The sequence below is a fragment of the Lissotriton helveticus genome, chromosome 11, assembly GCF_964261635.1.
Source record: "Lissotriton helveticus chromosome 11, aLisHel1.1, whole genome shotgun sequence".
NCBI classification, from domain to species: domain Eukaryota; kingdom Metazoa; phylum Chordata; class Amphibia; order Caudata; family Salamandridae; genus Lissotriton; species Lissotriton helveticus.
Genome location: NC_136072.1, coordinates 396,303,799 through 396,322,940, shown reverse-complemented (window position 1 = coordinate 396,322,940; position 19,142 = coordinate 396,303,799). Strand labels below are relative to the sequence as shown.

At 42.6% G+C, this 19,142-nt stretch overlaps 1 protein-coding gene across 1 annotated transcript in view; it reads right to left on the bottom strand.

The window, feature by feature from the left end:
* The window catches only part of LOC144791187 (alpha-1,4-N-acetylglucosaminyltransferase-like), a 492,472-nt gene extending 473,717 nt beyond the window's left edge, over positions 1 to 18,755 (bottom strand). The window contains exon 1 of the mRNA XM_078665831.1: positions 18,605 to 18,755. The gene's annotated coding sequence lies outside the window, so the exon portion shown is untranslated. The remainder of the gene's footprint in view (positions 1 to 18,604) is intronic.
* Positions 18,756 to 19,142: the final 387 nt, after the last annotated feature.

Here is a 19,142-nt window from a genome sequence, read left to right as displayed (position 1 = left end):
TTAACCAAGGTCTTATACCTCAGGACCTCCTGCTCCAGGTTGGACATGCGGACTCGTAGGCGGTGTTGGCGTTCCTTGCAGCTCCTGTGGGGGGCAGCTGGTGTTTCGGGTGCTTGGCGGTGGCGGTCGGCTTTCTTAGCCCGGCTCGGTCCCGCTGGTTTAGTCACGGAGGAGGATGCAGTGGTCACAGTCGAAGATGTTGCCCCGCTCGACTGCGTGTCCTCCTCCTCCTCCAGGGCCACCAGCCGCCGATACTCGGCGACTGTGGCCTCCAGCCTCCGTTGCCGGGCCAATCTAGCCTGCTCCCTCCTTGTTGTTGATTTGGAAGGAGCAACTATATGAAGAAAGAAAGACATAGTCTGTAACCAATGCTCCTTATTAATAACACAAAGTGATTGAGCCGAAAGTTGGGTCACAGAGTACAAGTAGCAAATTGAAAGCACAGTACATAACTATTGAGGACAGTATCTATGTAACCCTCCCACTTCTGCATCCTTGCTCTAACAGTAGTGGTAGTTTAATGAACTAATTCTACGACCACTATGGACTTCCATTACAGTCGACTATGACAGTACACCAGTCTTATTCTTCTTCTTCTCTCTTGTTTAGGGAAATGGGTACGTTATCTTATGCAAGCCGGCAGAATGACATGGACACAGCACAGTGAAGTTGCACCCGAGAAAAAAAGTTGCACACCATGATGATGGAGACAGACTTGCGTTACTGTACCGGTCCAGTACATGCAGGTGGTGAAGCTATTACTTTTCTATTACGGGTGGCACTGAGAATACTCTGTTACAAGGGCTACTGCTTAATTAATTTACCTTTCACCCTACAGTGCAAATGAGTACTAGAAAAGGAAACTGAAGAAGCTAACTAATTTGATTATCTATCACTTCACATGGGACGTATTTAATGACAGATGAGATGACTTTAGGTGCTTTGCTTAATATTGAGTGAACACAGTGATACACCCACACATGAATGACGTACTACAAGTAAACTAAAGTTATTAAGAGAGGTACGGAGTGTCCACCGTAATAACCAGATATATGCTGTGAATGCAAACGCAATACAAAGTACTGCTACTATTCATGGTAGTATTGGACACATTTACAATTTCTTTTCCTTGCCTTCCCTGCACTGGGACGGACGTGCGGGTGCGGTGGTACATGCTCTTCAAGGTAACACTTACTTCACCTGGCGACCATCTACTCTCTCTAGATACACATTTGCTATGTAAGAGTCAGAGAATACCATGCTCCAGGCATCCATTCATTCAAAGTATACGCACACATACAGTTTCTGTTTCACCCACCCAGGCTGCTGTCCTTCCACCCATCCTTGCTTCATCATTGACCCAGCCATGCACCATACCATATTCTTTCCTTCCCAGCCACCTCTGGGTCCAAGCAAACACATATCGTTCTTCTTTGCCAGCCATCATACAAGTTCGCGTCCCACTTACTTACACCCTTCTTTCGCTTTTCGTTCATCCCATCCATCACGTTCGTCTAAGAACTTATTGGGATTCTTCTCACCAAAAACTTCACAGCTAAGTCGAAGTACATTTCGAGGAGGCTACTACCTGGTTGATTTGTAATTGTAATACACCCGTGCAGAAAGCACACTATGCAGTCTTCAATCTCAATAAGTAAGGAATATATAGCTTACCTGTTTCCGCCACCACCGTTTGATCCCCCACAGGAACGGCCACCAGCTCTTCTACCGCCGCATCCTCCCCAGAGGCCTCCGAGTCCAAGTCCAACACATCAGCCACCTCCGCGCTGGCCCCGTCACCAGATGTTACACCTACAAAGTACATTTAAGAAAGTTAGAATACACCACTCACTACTATATAATATTTGGTCTAGGAGAAATGTTAAAAAAACAGAATACAATGTAATAATTTGTGACTGTCTACTCCATAGTAAAAATGTCCCATTTTCCAGGGAAGGCTGTTGTCTTGCTGCACTTTTATGCACAACTGATGAATGCTTGCTTTTGATTTTTAACACGCACCACTTTTTCTCGTAACAGACAGAAGCTTGACTCCTGAGTCCTAAGAACACGACCAGGATCAAGTTCAAAGTAGGTGAGAGTTCGGCTCGACCACAAGAAATGTGTCCAATTAATCGTCAGCACTAACCACTTTTCCGTTTACAGTTAAATAGTTTTATGACAAAGTAGATTTCAATAAATGTGTTTACTTTTAATAAAGCTTTTACACTTAAATAGACTCTGTGGTTTTTGTTCCTCTAGACTAGAGTGGATGAGCTAAAGGTTTTGGAATTTTTGCAAGCATGAGTGCCTCTGACACTTCTTGACTGTGCTGTGACTCCGTACTACTCTCTTGTCCTGCGTACGATAATCTAGAGATCATTGGGGATCTATAATCGGTGACTTCGGGAGCTGAATGACTCTGCCACACTATCTAGTCAGTAAGGAGACAGTGCATAGAGGTATTGCTGAATATAATGGGAGTCCAATGGAATTGCCAAATGTCCAATCTTAGTTAGCTACACAGACAGACTAATAAGAATAGTCTAGTAATACCACAGGGAGTCATATTCGAGGCAGGATAAGAATTTATATCCAGTCTACAAGAAGATCAAAGACGATTTAGAAAAAATCGAATGAGGAACGCTAGGAAAAAATAGGTACTGTTTAGTAAAATGTAAACTTACTGGGGCCAGCAAAGGAGCCCTCGCCTGCCCGATCCTGGCCTGCATCCTCAGCACCCTCCTCCTGTGTCCTCTTGCCCTTGGGGGGAGCTGATGTACAACATGAAAGAAAGAAAAACCATAAAACATGGATGAGATTTTTCAACCAAATCAAACATTTCAAAAGAACAATAACAACATATTTTGGAAAAATAGCAAATAGATAGACAACTATTCCACGGGATCTATCTCATGTGGTATACTACGTTATTCGTATTGCCTGATTTGCGGAACGTTGACTTAGAAAGTTCCTATGTAACTCAATAAACAGACTACTAAAGAGGTTTGCCTAGGCCTGGCACTGCAGGCAGTAGTGCACAACACGTGACAGACAAAGTCCATCCTGCTTGCAGATCAGTGAATACTCAAACTATCAATCCACCCGCCACCACCGCCACTATTTCTTCTGATAGCCATGTGACTGTCTAAAGGAAGGACACTGGACTTCAGTCTGTTGGGGCTGATTTATAAGTCCCTTGCGGAAGTTGCGGCTGATTTTCCTCCATTGTTGCGTGCCTTTTCTGACGCAGCGGCAGAACAAAAGACTCGCCATGGTGTTGGTGCGGCGTATATATTAAAAAAAAAAACACATATGGGCATATGGGCGATGCATCACGTTGTAAAGCCCTGCGCCATCAGGGGGCGTTCCGGCGCAAGGGAGGGCGTACCTGCGCAGGAACGAATCCTAAAAGTGGCTGAGGGAAATCTACAAGATGTCAATCAGTCATTTTTATGACAATGATGCATGACTCAAACCCTGCGCGCTTGAAGCCGACGTACGGCTTGATGCAGCATTGGGGAGATAGGGTACCCCAGAGCATTGCTGGAGCTGCGCCATCGTTGGCACGCAACTCCAGCAATGCGCTGCCTTTACGGCACAGATGCGTAAGGCTTCTGTGACGTTTTGGGCCAATGGGTGGTGGTGGCATGGCACACAATTACTGCCGCATCCCTGCTACTTTGCAGGGATGCGCCGGTAATTGAAAATATGACCCTTACTGTCTAGCATTACGCAGTTCTTTTCTTTACAGTACACTGATACATAATTTCTCAGGCCAATGAAATGCTTCTGAACACAACATACAAAACAAAGAAGCATAGTAGCAAGCAAGGCTACTGAGAAGGAGAGCAGTGCACCTGAAAATGAAATGCATAGAAGATTTTGAAATATAATTTACCTCAATGTAATCGGCAGCATTATTGCTCTTGGTAAAGAACAAAGATTTGCAAATAACAGAGCAGGATAAAACAGAGTAGTAAATGTACTACTACTACTACTCACCAAGCCCGGGGACCTCTACGCCGAGCGCGTCCAGCAAGTCCCGCTCCCGGTCCATGACATCGGTCCAGCGGTGGGTGGCCTGGTTATATGTGCGCCGGACCCCAGAGATCTTGTACATGGCCCGGCACACCTTCTCCCACCGCTGGCGGCGCTCCCGGATGCCATAGCCGGTCGCGATCTTGCCGCCTCCCAGGATCGTCTTGGGGAGGCGGCGCTGGACATGGAAGATCAGTGCCGCCACTTCCTCCGCGCTAAAGATCTCCCTCGGGACCACTTGCTCCCCCCTTAAACGCCCGCACGGGAGCCGGGCACGGGGTGCGGGACCCTTCCCCTTCTCAGGGTGCTTCCCGGCTCCCTTTACCATGGTCTGGGCAGAAATAAACTTAAATGATAAAGAAGAAATAGAATAGTGAAGAAGAAAATAAAAGAGTTTAAAAAAGTAGTTTAAAAGTAACTAAAAGCTGCAGAAAACACAAAAATATAGAGCTAGAAAAATAGAGGGTTAGATAATAAGTAAAATTAGATCAAAAAAACTTCAAACAAGCAAAGGATGGCAGAGATTGAGAGAGGATAGAGAAAGCATGCCCAGAACCATAGCAATGAATGAGAAACAAGATGGCCGCGCCCGTTCACGACCGCGTGGGTAAGTTCGCGCGAGATTTTCCTTGCGAGTACGCGCGAACTTGTACTCGCGAGCAGCACACTTTGCGAGATTACACATAGCGGGCGGAAACGGAATTACGTCACGCCAACAAGATGGCCGCGCCCGTGTACGACCGATAGGGTAACTTGGCAAACGAATAGCTAGAAGCGCCTCGCGAACACGCGCAAGATCACGCGAATATACACGTCGCAACAAAAACAATTTTGTATTCGCGGCTTCCGAAATCGATCTCGCACGGATTCGCGCCCCAAATAACGCGCGAAATTGCAAAAAAAACGATTTTAGCTAAAATGAAAGCAATGAGCAGGTGCAAAAGTTCAAACTTAACATTAGTAACATTCAAGGTAGTGCTTCCTGATGGGCCCCTCCAGAGTTTGCAACAATTCTATGACCCTGCTATGACCCAAACAGCAGGCTCATAGAATAGCACCATAAAGGTCCTGTAAAAAAAAAATTTCACTGCAACAAAAAGCAAATTACAGATAAGGAAGGAAGCAGGTGCCAGCCAGACTGGAACTTTCAAAATTACTGACACATTAATGAAACACAAATTAATTGATGGCAGTTGAAGAAGGGCAGGTGTGCTAGCTTTTTTCAACCACCATAATCTACAGTAATAAATAAACCTAATAGGTGCCTGTGAGGATGTACTAGAGGGTGGCATGGGTGTCCCAGAGGGTGGCAGTGGTGAAACAGAGGGTGCTGTGAACCTGTGATGATAAACCAGACGTAGAAACAACATAGTCGCGGCCGTTGCAAGCCGAAAAGTAAGTTCGCAATTGCGAACTTGTCCCAAAATCGGCGCGAACACGCGCCAACACAAAAAACGGAAAAATCCGCAAGTCCGCTAGAGTTCGCGGATCTTCGCGGATTGCGAATCCGTAAATACGCAAGTTCGCGGATTGCCAATCCGCAAAATCCGCCCATGCTTACTATTCATCTCACTCTAGAATGCTACTAAAATCCCCAGATTCTTCTGGTGTTGGGTCCATGTTTTCAGTCATGTAGAAGGAGGCTAATATAGGCAAGGTCTGCTTCATGTTCAAGTTTGGAGACCCAACATTTTTTTTAAAAGAACAGGCTCAAGGTACTACAGGCCATGGCCAGAATATGGGCCAGCATCAGACAGCTGATGGGCATAAGTTATTTCTCTAATCTGCCCCCCCTATGGGACTCCCCTGGAACACCAGACTGTCGAAAAGATAGAGTAGCGCAGCCATTGAGAAATGCTGGGCGTTATATATGGGTAGTTGTTATCCAGGATAGCATGATACTACCATGGTCAACGCTCCGTAGCACAATGGAAGGGGACATCTCAAAATTCAAGTATATCCAATTGAGAAGTTGGGCCCAGAATCTGAAGTCTTCGATTGGTGCAGGTAACCTCCTAGAAGAACATTTGGTGGTGAAAGCCCCGGGGAGAAAAGAGGTATCTGTCTGGTACTGGAAAATTGAAGAAGCAGTAGATGGGGATTTCAGACTGGCAGAAGATCTGTGGGGCGTCTGCCTGCCAGGAGTGAAGTGGGAACAGCTCTGGCAAGTATCAGTGAGCTCTTTGTTCCATGTGGTCAAGCCGGCCTGGTTAAGAAGAAACCATCTCTTTACAATCCATATGGCCTACTTAACCCCACTAAGGCTGTAAAAGATGTCATAAGGGCCTCTGGTGAAATGCAAGAAATGTGTCTTAGAGAGAGCATCGGACAGTCATTTGTTCCAGTAATGTCCAGCTATTCATGAATTCTGGGTAAAGGTCGGTAATACCATCTCGAAAATCTTAGGGCTGCAAGTTGAGGTAAGCCTTTCATTGATTATTTTTGCAATCAAGGATGAAATTACAGGCCCTGCAAGATATTTCCTATTTTATGCCCTGTTATTTGCAAGAAGAGAAATCTGCTGTAGGTGGGTTAAATGTCCCCACCCCAGTATTCAGTCTGGTTGGATTATGTAATATCAACATCTATGCTAGGCCTGAGGGGCAAACAATCTAAAAGAAGGAAGGCCACTTGGAAATATTTATTGAGATGGCTGGATGAAGAAACGGCAGAAAATTAACTGGGGTCTCCCATCTTGATAAATTTGCCCCATTTTTACTAGCAGCTGCTGGTATACACCAGACCAAATTTGAGTGACTATACCTGTTTGGGACATTGCAATCCATTCATAAAGTGTACACGCAGGTGGGTAGTTCGATACCTGCCTCCAGAGCATATGGGTACAGGTGTCGGGAGTGGCTCCTGTGGTCAGAGGTAAATGAGGACAAGTAAAAAAAGGAAATTACACAATTATTTAAAAAAATTCTTTCACGCTATATTAAATGGTTAATTTTTTCCAAATGTACTAATATAAAATGTGTACATATACATATATATATATACATATATATATATATATATATATATTTTTTTTTTTTTTTTTTTTTTTTTTTTTTTTTTTGGCGGGGAGACAGGCCCTCGGCTGAGAGGTTTGTGTCAACGTTAGGCGAGAACAGTCTCAATTTGAGGTTCACCAGTGAAATCAGCAACAAAACAGTCCACTACCTGGACCTGGAGGTGTTTGCGGAGGGAGGCAGAATTCAGACCAAACTCTACCGCAAGCCGACGGCGGGCAACGCCGTCTTGCATGCCGCAAGTCACCACCCCAGATCCATGGTAAAGAATATCCCATATGGCGAGTTTTTGCGTCTGAAGAGAAATTGCTCTGAACATAGCGATTTCCTTTCAGCACAAAAAGCAGCGACCGCCAGATTCATGGAACGAGGGTACTCACAGAAATCACTACTAGAAGCCTCGGAAAAAGTGGATCTGATAAATAGGAAAGACCTACTGGTGAACAAAAACCTGAAAGAAACAGAAAGGACGAAACCCATAACTAGAATGATAACGACCTATAACATGAGATCTAACGAGGTGGTCCAGATTTTTAACAACAACTGGCACATTCTAAAAACAGACATTGTTCTGAAAGACAGAATATCACCTAGACCAACGATCACATATAGACGTTGTCAATCTTTGGGTGACCATCTAACCAGGAGCCATTACAGGGACCCCCCCAAACCAGTGAGATCCAAACCAATTCAGGGTTTCTACCCGTGCATGCATTGCAAGGCGTGCAAATACAGCCACAAAAAAACTAAATTTGAGGGTAGACCCAATGATTCCCGACCAATCAGAACCATCAAGAAATTTCTGAACTGTAATTCAGAATTCGTGGTGTACTGTCTTGTTTGCCCGTGCTCAAAGAGATATGTTGGAAGTACGATCAATCCAGCGAAAAAACGTATCCTAGAGCACATGCGTGCCATCACGAATAAAGACAAAAATTACCCGGTGGCACGCCACTTCGAAACCCACCACAACAGTAACAGAGACCTTCTTTCCTTCTATCTAATAGACCAGTTGGAAAAACAAGAAAGAGGTGGTGACAAGATCAGAAGTTTGAGGGCAATGGAGTCGAGATACATCATCGACCTCCAGACCATGAAACCGGTCGGTTTAAATAATGACGAAGAGCTTTGGGTACATCTGGAATAACCACACAGTGGGAGTAACCTGTTTAAAAGCATAGGGTCACACCTGTAATAAAATCTGGACACCTATTTTCTGCCGAAACTCTCCCGTTTGTTCTGTTCTGCAGAATTAAGCAAGATATTAACAGAATACTTCAGGGAGGAGCATGCCCATACAGGGCCATATCTCTTAAAAGCAACCAGTAAACGCCAATGGAGGCCTATATAAATTGTGACTTGCCTGTAATTGATATAACAACAGAGACAAAAACGTTAACATTGAGGTGCATGTTTATAGTTTATTGATGGGTACTCGCGATATAGAAATGTTATAAATATATGATTAATGTTTTAAACATCTACATGAATTTTTCACATCATATGGCACGATGGAAACTAATTCTTTATTGTTTCTTTTTTAAATGCGACTTTTCCAAAATTTGCGAGTATACTATACATGCGTAAACATATGAAATGCATGCACTGAGATATAGAGGATTTCCTCTTTTTGCACGCAAGTCACGTATCCAACGTTTTATTTATTCTTTGCGAGTTTCTTTTTATTTGTTTTTTGAGCACGAGCACTTTGTTTATCGCCATTTACTCTCCATGTTTAATTGTGAAGAACAGTAGTTTTGCACATTACAAGATGTCTGCCATTTTCAGTATGAACTGTCGGCTTAGTCCTCTCTTGATGTTAATGGAGAGGAGGAGATATAATGGCGTGGTAACTTTAATATGTTGACACTGAGGAAGCCGTTTCTCGGCGAAAACGCGTTTGTCTTTTCCTGGGGCAGGGGGTCTGCTATTAAATTTTTGACAACACCTATAGCTTGGAGTGCCGTCTGCTTTCTACAATTGTCAGTGAGCGTGTGTGTATATATATATATATATATATATATATATATATATAAAACACAAAATAATTAACAAGTTAAACAAAAAAAGCATTTACCAAAAGTAATTAAAAAATATATTAATAAATGATATATATGTAAATACAAATAAGTCAAACATAATATCAAATAAAAAAACAAATATTACATATATTAAAATATTATTAAAAAATAGTAACATCTGTGGGAAATAGACATACTCAATGTATATAACAGTAGGGAAAGCTTTGTACTCTGGAGGGGTGAAATTTACTATTCCCACTCCAGCCTGTGCAACAGTAGGGAAAGCATTAGACACCGGAAGGGTAACATTTACTAGTCCCACTCCAGTCTGTGCAATAGTAGGGAAAGTGTTGGACACTGGAGGAGTAACATTTAAAATCCCCACTCAAGTATTTGCAACAGTAGGGAAAGCACAGGACAACAGAGAGGAAACATTTATTATTCCCACTCCACTCTGTGCAACATTATGAAAAGCGTTGGACACCAGAGAGATAACATTTTATATTCCCACTCGTGTCTGTGCATCAGTGGGAAAAGCGTTGGAAACCGGAGTGGTAAAATTGACTACTCCCACTCCAGTCTGTGCACCAGTAGGGAAAGAGTTGGACTCCAAACGGGTAAAATGTACTATTCCCACTCCACTCAGTAACAGTAGAGAGAGTAGTTCTCTTCAGGCTAAATTCTTTTTTTAAGAACTCTATTAATTAACCAAAACTATAAAATTCTTAATTTAAAAATATGACTAAATTAAAATAGAATTAAACAAATTACATAATTATTACATGTGTAATAATTAGGTAATAATTTGTAATAATTATTATCAATTAAAAAATATTATTGGGTTAATTAAAATGCCACACTATATTCCTACACACATAACAACCAACGAATAAAATGTAATTGAAATAAAAAAGTATAGCACAATTAACATATTAAGTAGTAAGTAAAACAATTATGAAATGAATAAAAATGTTTAATGTATTATTTTGTAAATAACTTCTAACTCTATTATCCTACAAACACAAGTCAATCCACAAAATATAAAACTAAAACATTAAATTATTAAACAATTTACAAAAGTATCAGTATATTAAATATTTGAATAACAAATAATAATGTATTAATAAATAGTTATTACTTAACTTACTAAACGTATGTGGGATGCCACATGGTGGCCACCTTCACTGGGATTGGCCCCCATTCCCAAACAACACGCTAGAAATTTGGGAATCATCATGGATGACGCCATGTCCATGAAGGATCATGTCCGCTCTCTCTGGGGCAAGGGTTTTGCTATATTAAAACTGCTCGCGAGGATATTTCCCTGGATACCCTTGGACTGTAGACGCTCAGTCACACAGGCCTTACTGGTTAGCCGCCTAGACTATGGCAATGCACTATTCGATGGGATGAATGAACAACTATTCTCCCGCCTACAGGTCTTGCAAAATCAGGCAGCCAAACTGGTCTGCAATAAAGGCAAACGAGACTCGGCATCGGAATGCCTAAAACAACTACACTGGCTCCCGATGCACCAGAGATCTGCCTACAAACTGCTCAGCCATGCGCACAGAGCTCTACATAAAACTGGCCCCACAATTCTTCAAGGGAAAATCGAGTTCTATGTTCTATGAATCTACGGTCGAGTCAATCAGCTCTAGCCAAACCCAAACGAATCTATAAAGTCAGAACAGGCGGTCGCGCCTTTTCTTACCTGGCAGCTAAAAGGTGGAATGACCTACCTACCGACCTAAGACACACCACAAACTACCTTCAGTTCCGGAAAAAACTGAAAACACACCTCTTTCCCAAAACGTAACCTTTCAGCATATGCCTTCAGTAGTCCCTCTTGGTTCATAGCGCCGTGATATCCCCTGGGATGAGTGTCGCGCTTTATAAATACCGCAAATAAATAAATAAATAAATAAATAAATAAACTTCCCATCTAATTTCCCTACAAACTAAACAAGTCACACCTAAAATGTAACTTAAATAAATATGATAATTACAGAATTGACATAATTAATTATCAATTAAATCATGAATAATTAGTTAAAAATCAATTCTCAATAACTTATTTCTCAGTTAATTTACCACTTTGTACCCCTACAAACCCTATAACCCTGCTACAACTCTATAAATGAAAATTAAAAATTAAATTGCATTTAAAAATAACTAAAAATTGCAAACGAGATTTAACATCATTAACAACAATTATAAAAACAATTTATAATATATACAATTACAATATAAACTAAAATACATAAAGATAATTAAAAACGATATGTTTACAAATATATTTTTGTGAACGATATTAACAGCACATATTATTTTAACAAGGATATTACTTACCTTAAGAAATCGATATTTAAAAAATAAAAAATATTTATGCATCACAATATTTATGTAACACAATATTAAAAACCTGATGTTTGTGTCTCTCGATATTTTGGACTCGATCATTGCCCAAATACTGTTCTATTTTTGCCCACAATATCTAGGAGCATGGAAGAAATGGATAATTTCTTTGTGTAATACTTCAGACGATAGGCCTTATGGAAAGGTGTCTAGGCTCTTGATGAGCGATGTCCGGCATTTAATTGTTTTTGTGATATCTTGTTACTTATTGGCAGTTTAGATAGTGAGGCAAAACAAAACTTCAGGCAAATTGCTTATTGGCTACATCGTAGTTAAACCCAATCCAACACATAGGCACCAGCAGTTGGTTTAGCAGTGAGGGATTATGGCAAACTCAGTGGACCCGATTTAAGGTTTAAGTTTTCCTGTTTGGCCTACTTCTAATATTTATAACAGACCCTTGGAGCTTCGTGTTGTACATGTTGGAATAACAATTTGTACAAAGACCTTAGACAGCTATATTATCTACTTTTCAATATAGTATGATGAATGGAGCCAGGCAAAACCTATAACATTCCCACTTGTTATTGTTATAAACAAATTGTAGATCATAAAATCAAGACCATTAACTAATGTCTCCTGTCCGACCTGGCACCATTGGCGTGGGTCTCCCTTCCATTTTTGTTGCTGTTGCCTCATGTGTTTTGCTGGTGTTAGCTGCTCAGAGCACTGTGCCACTGCCAACCAGTGCCACAGTGCAAGTGCTCCCTGTATACAGTGTATACATTGATTGGATTCCATGATTGCCTTTTTTGGTTTACTGTCAGACCCCAGTAAAGTGCACCAGGAGTGCCCAGGGCTTGAAAATCCAAATGCTGCTAGTGGGCTTGCAGCACTGGTTGTGCCACCCACAGAAGCAGCCTGATAAAATGTGTCTAAGATCTGCCATTGCAGAACCTGCGTGCAGTCTGGTACTGTCATGCTGACTGGGCAAGTGCACCCACTTGCCAGTTCCTAACCTTCCCTTAACTTCATATTAGTCACCCCTATTGTAGGCCCAAGGGCAGGGTGCATTGTTAGCATAAGTTAGGACAAGCCCTGATGTGTGTTGCATGTCCTTATAGTGAATTACAGCCATTTTCGTTCTTCACTGTTGTAAGGCTACCTGTTCTCATAGGCCAGAAAGGGCTGTTAGGATTGTTACACCCTATGATCCTAACAGACTCAGGGAACATGGTAGAAATTCGAGTTTAGTATGCCTGAACTCAGAATAATAATATACTTCTTTTAGTAAAGTTTTTTTTATTGTTCTGTGTTTGCAAATACCACTTTCAGAAAGTTGATATTTGCTTGCCTAACCTTTTCAGCCCGCCTCTGCTAGAATGTGTATCTGCTGTCTGGTTTCTGTGTGTGACAGGGCAGGGGAATTCCAGGAGACAGGCTGGGCAGCCAAGTTGTGAATATGAAGATTATACCAGGATGGGTGGGAGGAGTGCCCCTTCACTCTGAATAGGGCTGTGCTCTGCCACTGCAATGCTGGCTCCACCTCCTGCGGAGCGTCTGATGTCTCTGCCCTGCACCCTGAAAGAAGAAGGCAGCCTCATGGCAACAAAATGCTCATGAACTGGACTGAAGTAGGTAAAGGCCCCTGGCCTTCAAAGAACAAAAGATGTGTAGTATAAATATAGGAGCCCGGCTCCTAAGAAATTAGATCCTGCTTGAACCACGAAGAACCTCTGCCCAACAAGAAGGACCTGGAAAAGCTGCAAGGAGGAGTACTGTCCCTGACCTGGGGGATTGGCCTGTAGTGGTTGCCTTGCCGTGAAAGGAGAGGAAAAGACTGAAAGAGACTTTGCAAACTTGTGCTTCAAACAATCTCCAAGGGCTTGTGGGTGAGCTTGCACCCTGAACGGAGTCCCAGGACTATTGGACTCCTCCTGCCTTCGCTAAGGAACTGCTAACCTTTGCCCGACCTTCCTTGTCGCTGGAGCCGCGACCCCAGTGCGCCTCGTCCCCTCCTTTGCTGTGACGCCTGTGCCCGGCCGCCACTCACCGTGTGAGCCCGCTCTGCTACGAGCCGTCCTTCGCACTGTACCGCTGGGGCCACCTGCACTCTACCTCACCCTCCCCCCTTTGGAGCCGCACTGCTCGTCTTGCCGCCCCACCGGAAAGTGGATTAAAGCGCATTGCAAGGCGAAGTACGGCCCGTACGCTCGACGCGTACCGGCCGCCTCGCACCACGCTCCCGATCCCCTGAGGCTGCGCCACACTGAAGAGCCAGCCAGTACGCCCCATAATGGCTGCCTCGTGCCGGGCTGCCCACATCAAAAAGCAGCCCCCAAACCAAAGTTACGGCTCGAACGCCACCTAATGCCGTGAACGCATCAGAGAACCAGCATCATCTGCCTCGCTCCTCGAGGCCCCCCGCTTTACGCCTCTCAACGAGACGCCTGCAGCAGCCGGGGCCCGCCTCGCACAGGAGCCGCCAGCATCTTTGGTTTGCCTTCACTTCCCGTATGCCTCATTCGAGCCGAACTCATCACAACTAAAGGTACTGTGACCCAACTCGCACGCCTGTGTGTACACCACGGACTAAGGAGTCCGCAACGCTTGTGCGGTCCCTTTAGACACTGTTTCCCACACTGTGAGAGTCGGACAAGAGTGCGCGACGCGCACAGAACAAGAGAATTACGCATTTTTTGTAACTAAGAACGCTCTTTCCTAAGATAGTATTGTGGCCTCATTCTAAAATGTTATTTGGGTCTTGTGCTAAGTCTTTTATATAAAGAATACCTATTTTTGATACAACCCTGGTATGGTGTCCATGTGTGGTGTTGTCACTGAGGTACTGTGTGCATTTACAAATGCTTAACCCATAACGCTCTGAGTTTAGCCTTGTCTGCTCGCACCACGCAACCTAGAGGGTGAGCAGGGGTTATTTTAAAGAGTAAGCCCCTTGCCTTGACTAGAGCAGAGGGTCCCTGCTTGTCACAAGTACTTACCTGTGCCAACCAGAGACCCCCAAATCTAACATCTCCAATGATTTAGTTCTATGCTATGTGTAAGCTGACGTCATATTACTTTTTCCAAATATGATACAATCCATACATGATCAAATTACAGACAAGTTTTTGTACATATATAATACTTTCACAATATCCATCAACAAAGTATGCAAACAATTTCTAGGTATGAAGCGTGGCTAATTCTTGTTGGATACATATATCAATGCTCATTTCAGCAACAAAATTGCCTTCATCAGTAACGCCATGTATGTAACCTAATTGCTCCTGCGAAAATAGTAGACAAAAACAAGTAGGCATAGCTCAAATACTTATAACAAAGAAGATAATATTTCTCCTCCTACCCACTGTTTAGGGAAATATATACTTCAGAAAAAACATACTACTATTGCCTATGTACATAATGGGTGCATGTTAAAAAGAAAAGTAGGAAAAAGACCCTACTATCAATTGTAACATAAAACATGAATAGAAATGATGACATTAGGGATAGCAGTCAGGATACCAACAAGAGGAGAAAACACTGAATTGTGTGGATGAATATATATATAATTAGGTCTTCTTTCCAGTGCAATCCAAAAGATAGATAAGAGAGAGAATTGCACCACGGGACCCTATATTTTCATGTGTGATTTGCAAATAAGATTGGGTGTACAAAACATGTATGTACTCTCTATACAGGGCAATGAATATCCGAGTGGACATTAGTGATTCACAGATTAATAATCTAACATATGCCAACGTAAATGGGTTTGGATACATATACTCGATGTCTATATCAACACAGAACATGAATGGAACTGCTGTTAAAGGTACAGATCAAAGGCATCTGCTGTATGATAGGTTGGTAGTTGAGGGGGTGGTTGAGGTAAGCTGGGCCTTGCCAAGACCTTTGTAACAGTGAGTAGCTTGAACTTACATCTTTCCTGGACTGGGAGCCACTGGAGATTGTTATGGTGTGGTGAGATGTGGTTATTTTGGGGGATGGTAAGGATGAGTCTCGTGGCATCATTCTGGGTGGCTTGGAGTCATCCTAGGGCATGGGGTGGGATTCTAATGTAGAGGTTGTTTCTGTAATCAAGTCTACTTGTGATAAGAGTCTGGGTGACCATACGTCTGGAGTAAAGCAGTTGCGCTTGAGCAGAGGAAAATGGTGACTTCCATATGCAAGGAGGGAGCCTCTGTAAACTAAGGGCCTTCGCCCTTGTGCAGAACTAGTTGGTGCCCCTGTGATCCAGGAGAGCGCCACAATAAAATTAGGGATGTTGTCCTAGAGAACATGAAATCGGCGACCCCTGCGTCTCAGGAATGGCCCTCAGTGTAGGCAGGGCCATTGTCATAGATCATTGTGCCCAGGCTGCTGTGAAGAACTGTTATGGATTACCAACATGGGGCATCAGAAGAATGACGAGGGCTGATGCGTTATCAGGGAAAGATCTTACAAGGTCACGGATTCTCAGCATCAGGAGGCTGGATCCCGCAGAGACACCTAAGGCCAAATTTAGATTTCGTCATGGGGAGACTAGCGTGGGCTGCATCTGAAAGTGGCCTTCAGGTTTAAACAGTGAAGAACCAGTCTTACTTGACAGGAGAATGGAACTCGGGATACCACCCAGGATGACACCAGAGCCTGACATTAAGAAACTGTGGATATTATTAAGCATGCTGCCACTATCTTTTTATGCACACATTAAAATACAACTTTTATCATAAAAGCAAGTACTTGACTGGACATTCAACATACTGTGATTAGTATTTATACTTTGAGTATTTCACCTGTGTATGCTTCACACATACTTCCCTCTCGAGGAGGCTTAAAATGCTCAACCTGCTTTACCACTAAAGGTTCGATTCCGATGTCGGACGGACCAGAAAGGCCGGCACAAAAAGGCAGTGGGAAACTGCCATCGTACTCCCTCGGCCAGATAGAGCCAGCCAGGGGTACTAAAGGTTTCCTGATAGCGGACAGGCTCTCGGAGCCCTTCGTAAGACATCCGGAAAACTGAGACGGATTCTTCCATTCCATTCCGGTGGGCTCTGTCAGAAAGGAATCCGAATGGGCAAGTCTGATGCGGTTAGGATGGCTCCCACAGAGGGTCACAGCCATTCCTAACCGCATTGGAACCGGCCCCCAAGTGTCAAATGCTGAAAAGGGTAGTACTTGTAATACTTGCCCCTATAACTCTGGATCCATAGTAGGTTGGGCCCTGGGATAATAGGAGCGAAAGGCCACAACCCCACGCTTGAACCCAGTAAAAGGGGATCTAACATTGATCCATTAGATCCAATGCTCTCTTTCCTCTTGAGAGAGTTAAACTTGGTTATAATATTAAACTTAGAACATCTATGTTTAAATATAATTATACTTATGTATTTATCACATATTTGGTTACAATTCTGTTGTTTTTTTATAAAAAATATAGTGCACAAATATTTCCAACCTCTCGGAAATATTAAAAAAACAAAAAATGTATGAGGATAAAAGTGTAAAACGTCATTGAAATTGTGGCTGCTTTATGATATCAACGCATCTAAATCAATTAATCTGCTTCTTAAAATTAGTGCAGCGTCATTTTCCGTTCCCCAGGGTCTTGTATGCTAAATGCGCAAAAGGCTTTTGGTAGGACTCAGGGGAGCATCACAGTTGTAGGACTGATCATGCACCCCACAGTAGGCACTCATTGCGAAGTATTCAGAAAACCATTGAGGGAATACTGTACCCAGAAATACCAATACTGCACGGAAGGGTAATTGCTGATTGAGGTATTACCACACTATTACATTTTTTCGCAGACAAATTTGGAGGGAGGGAGAAAACTGCAAAAACGGGGGTCTGTACACTATTTCTGCAGTTGTTTCCTGCAAATTTGGGCCATTTTGCCAATGGGTGCATTCTACCGAGTATCAGTGGCAAAACTTTTCTGTGGAAAATTGGGAAAGGGCCGCTGTACCACAAGGCTTGTAACCTCACTTTGGCCAAAACTACTGTGCCAGACCGAATCGGTATTACCCAGGAAGTGTAATGAGGTACTGGCGAGAAAGCACCTCGTTTTTCATCTCCCATCCTCCCAACTCTTGTGGAGATTTGTGGCTAAGAATTACAGCAAAATACAAATTAGAAATGGTAATAATAAAACATGTATTGGCTGTAGTTCTAAATAACATGTGAGTTTGCAAAGGGCTATTTTGGCGCTACATTGGTTCTAAAAACAAAATTCGCAAATTAATATTGCAAAGCTTTATCGTCGCTTAATTTTATACATCAGATAGATTCATTTCTGTCATGGCGTAAACATGCTAAGCATAAGCCACTGTAAAAAAAATACATTTACGCAAAACAGATATTTTTGTATGTTTTTCCTGGAACAATCCCAACGTTTCGATTGACTCTCTACTTTTGGTCACTTTGCATGCACAAACGTTCTTCGGTAATCATATTTGTATATAGTAATGCCTCTGACGGATTCATCAAATATTAGATATATATTTGTAACAATCTGTTTAAATTGACTAAAATAATCGATTGATTGTAGGGCACACTGCTGAGACATTTACCTATGCCCCAAAAAAGTATTGAATACTTATTGGAATTGTAAAATAAAATATTCAAATGCAGATAATGAAAATTCATTTGTAGGTCATCATTTACATCAATTCAAAGCCAAGGAGACGGGGTTAATAACTGTTACTGTCAAACGAAAAAGCAATATCTGGCCTGAATGCGAGGCAACGGTCAAACAGTATGACCAACAGTTCATGTTCCAACAGTTATATAAATATAAAATTGAAGACCCTATTCTGCCAACTAAAACATGTCTCACGACGATTACTATACTATTCTTGCGTCTCTTTATAAAGCGAGATGTCAAAAACCTGCCAGAACTTGCACTGTTTGCTTTATGAGACAGTGGAAGAAAAACCTTGTGGAAACCAGACAGGCGCCTATAAACACGTTTGGAATTTGTCTCTGATTTTAAAAAGAAATATTTAGCACATTTCCACTAGAAGGTGTGTAACACAAAAATGCACCAAAAACTATGAAAAACCGCATTTGATAAATTTGAGTCAAACGTCGCCGTGCCATTCTGCAATGCCATCACATGAAATCCCAAAGTAAACACGCGGTAAAACTCTTTAGGGGGTTTACCTTGATGCAACCTCCAGAATTCCACACCGTTGTCAGGGGCACTGAGCTCTGCACTGTTCCACCAGCGTTCCAAGCGGCATACGTCAGGATTACATTTAATGAGTGTCACTCAGAGTGCTCTGCTGACTGGTAAGACTACAAAATGATACTATCTTTGCATACTGCTTTTCTAATATGAGCTAGCTTCTGTTTAAAAAGGGGAGGCGTGTAGTAATGATTCACAGGCCAGTCACAGGGTCTGGTGAAGTTAATTATTTGAACACTTTAACTCCTATGGTGCCGAAGCAAATGAAATCTACTGTGATCTTTTGTTGGAAGCGTTCCCAAAGCAGGTCAAGTGAGATGCTAGTGAAAAAAGACTGTTTTCCGCATATTGATAGGAGACGGTATTTATCCGGCAGTAACTTCGCAGTGAGAGGGTAATTATTTTAGGCCTCAATTATCTCCTTTTCAGGAAAGCCGTCAAAACCGAACTGATAAAAAGCAAAACATAGCGGAACAACAACTCCCTCGCTCTGCGAATGACTGATTCAATGAT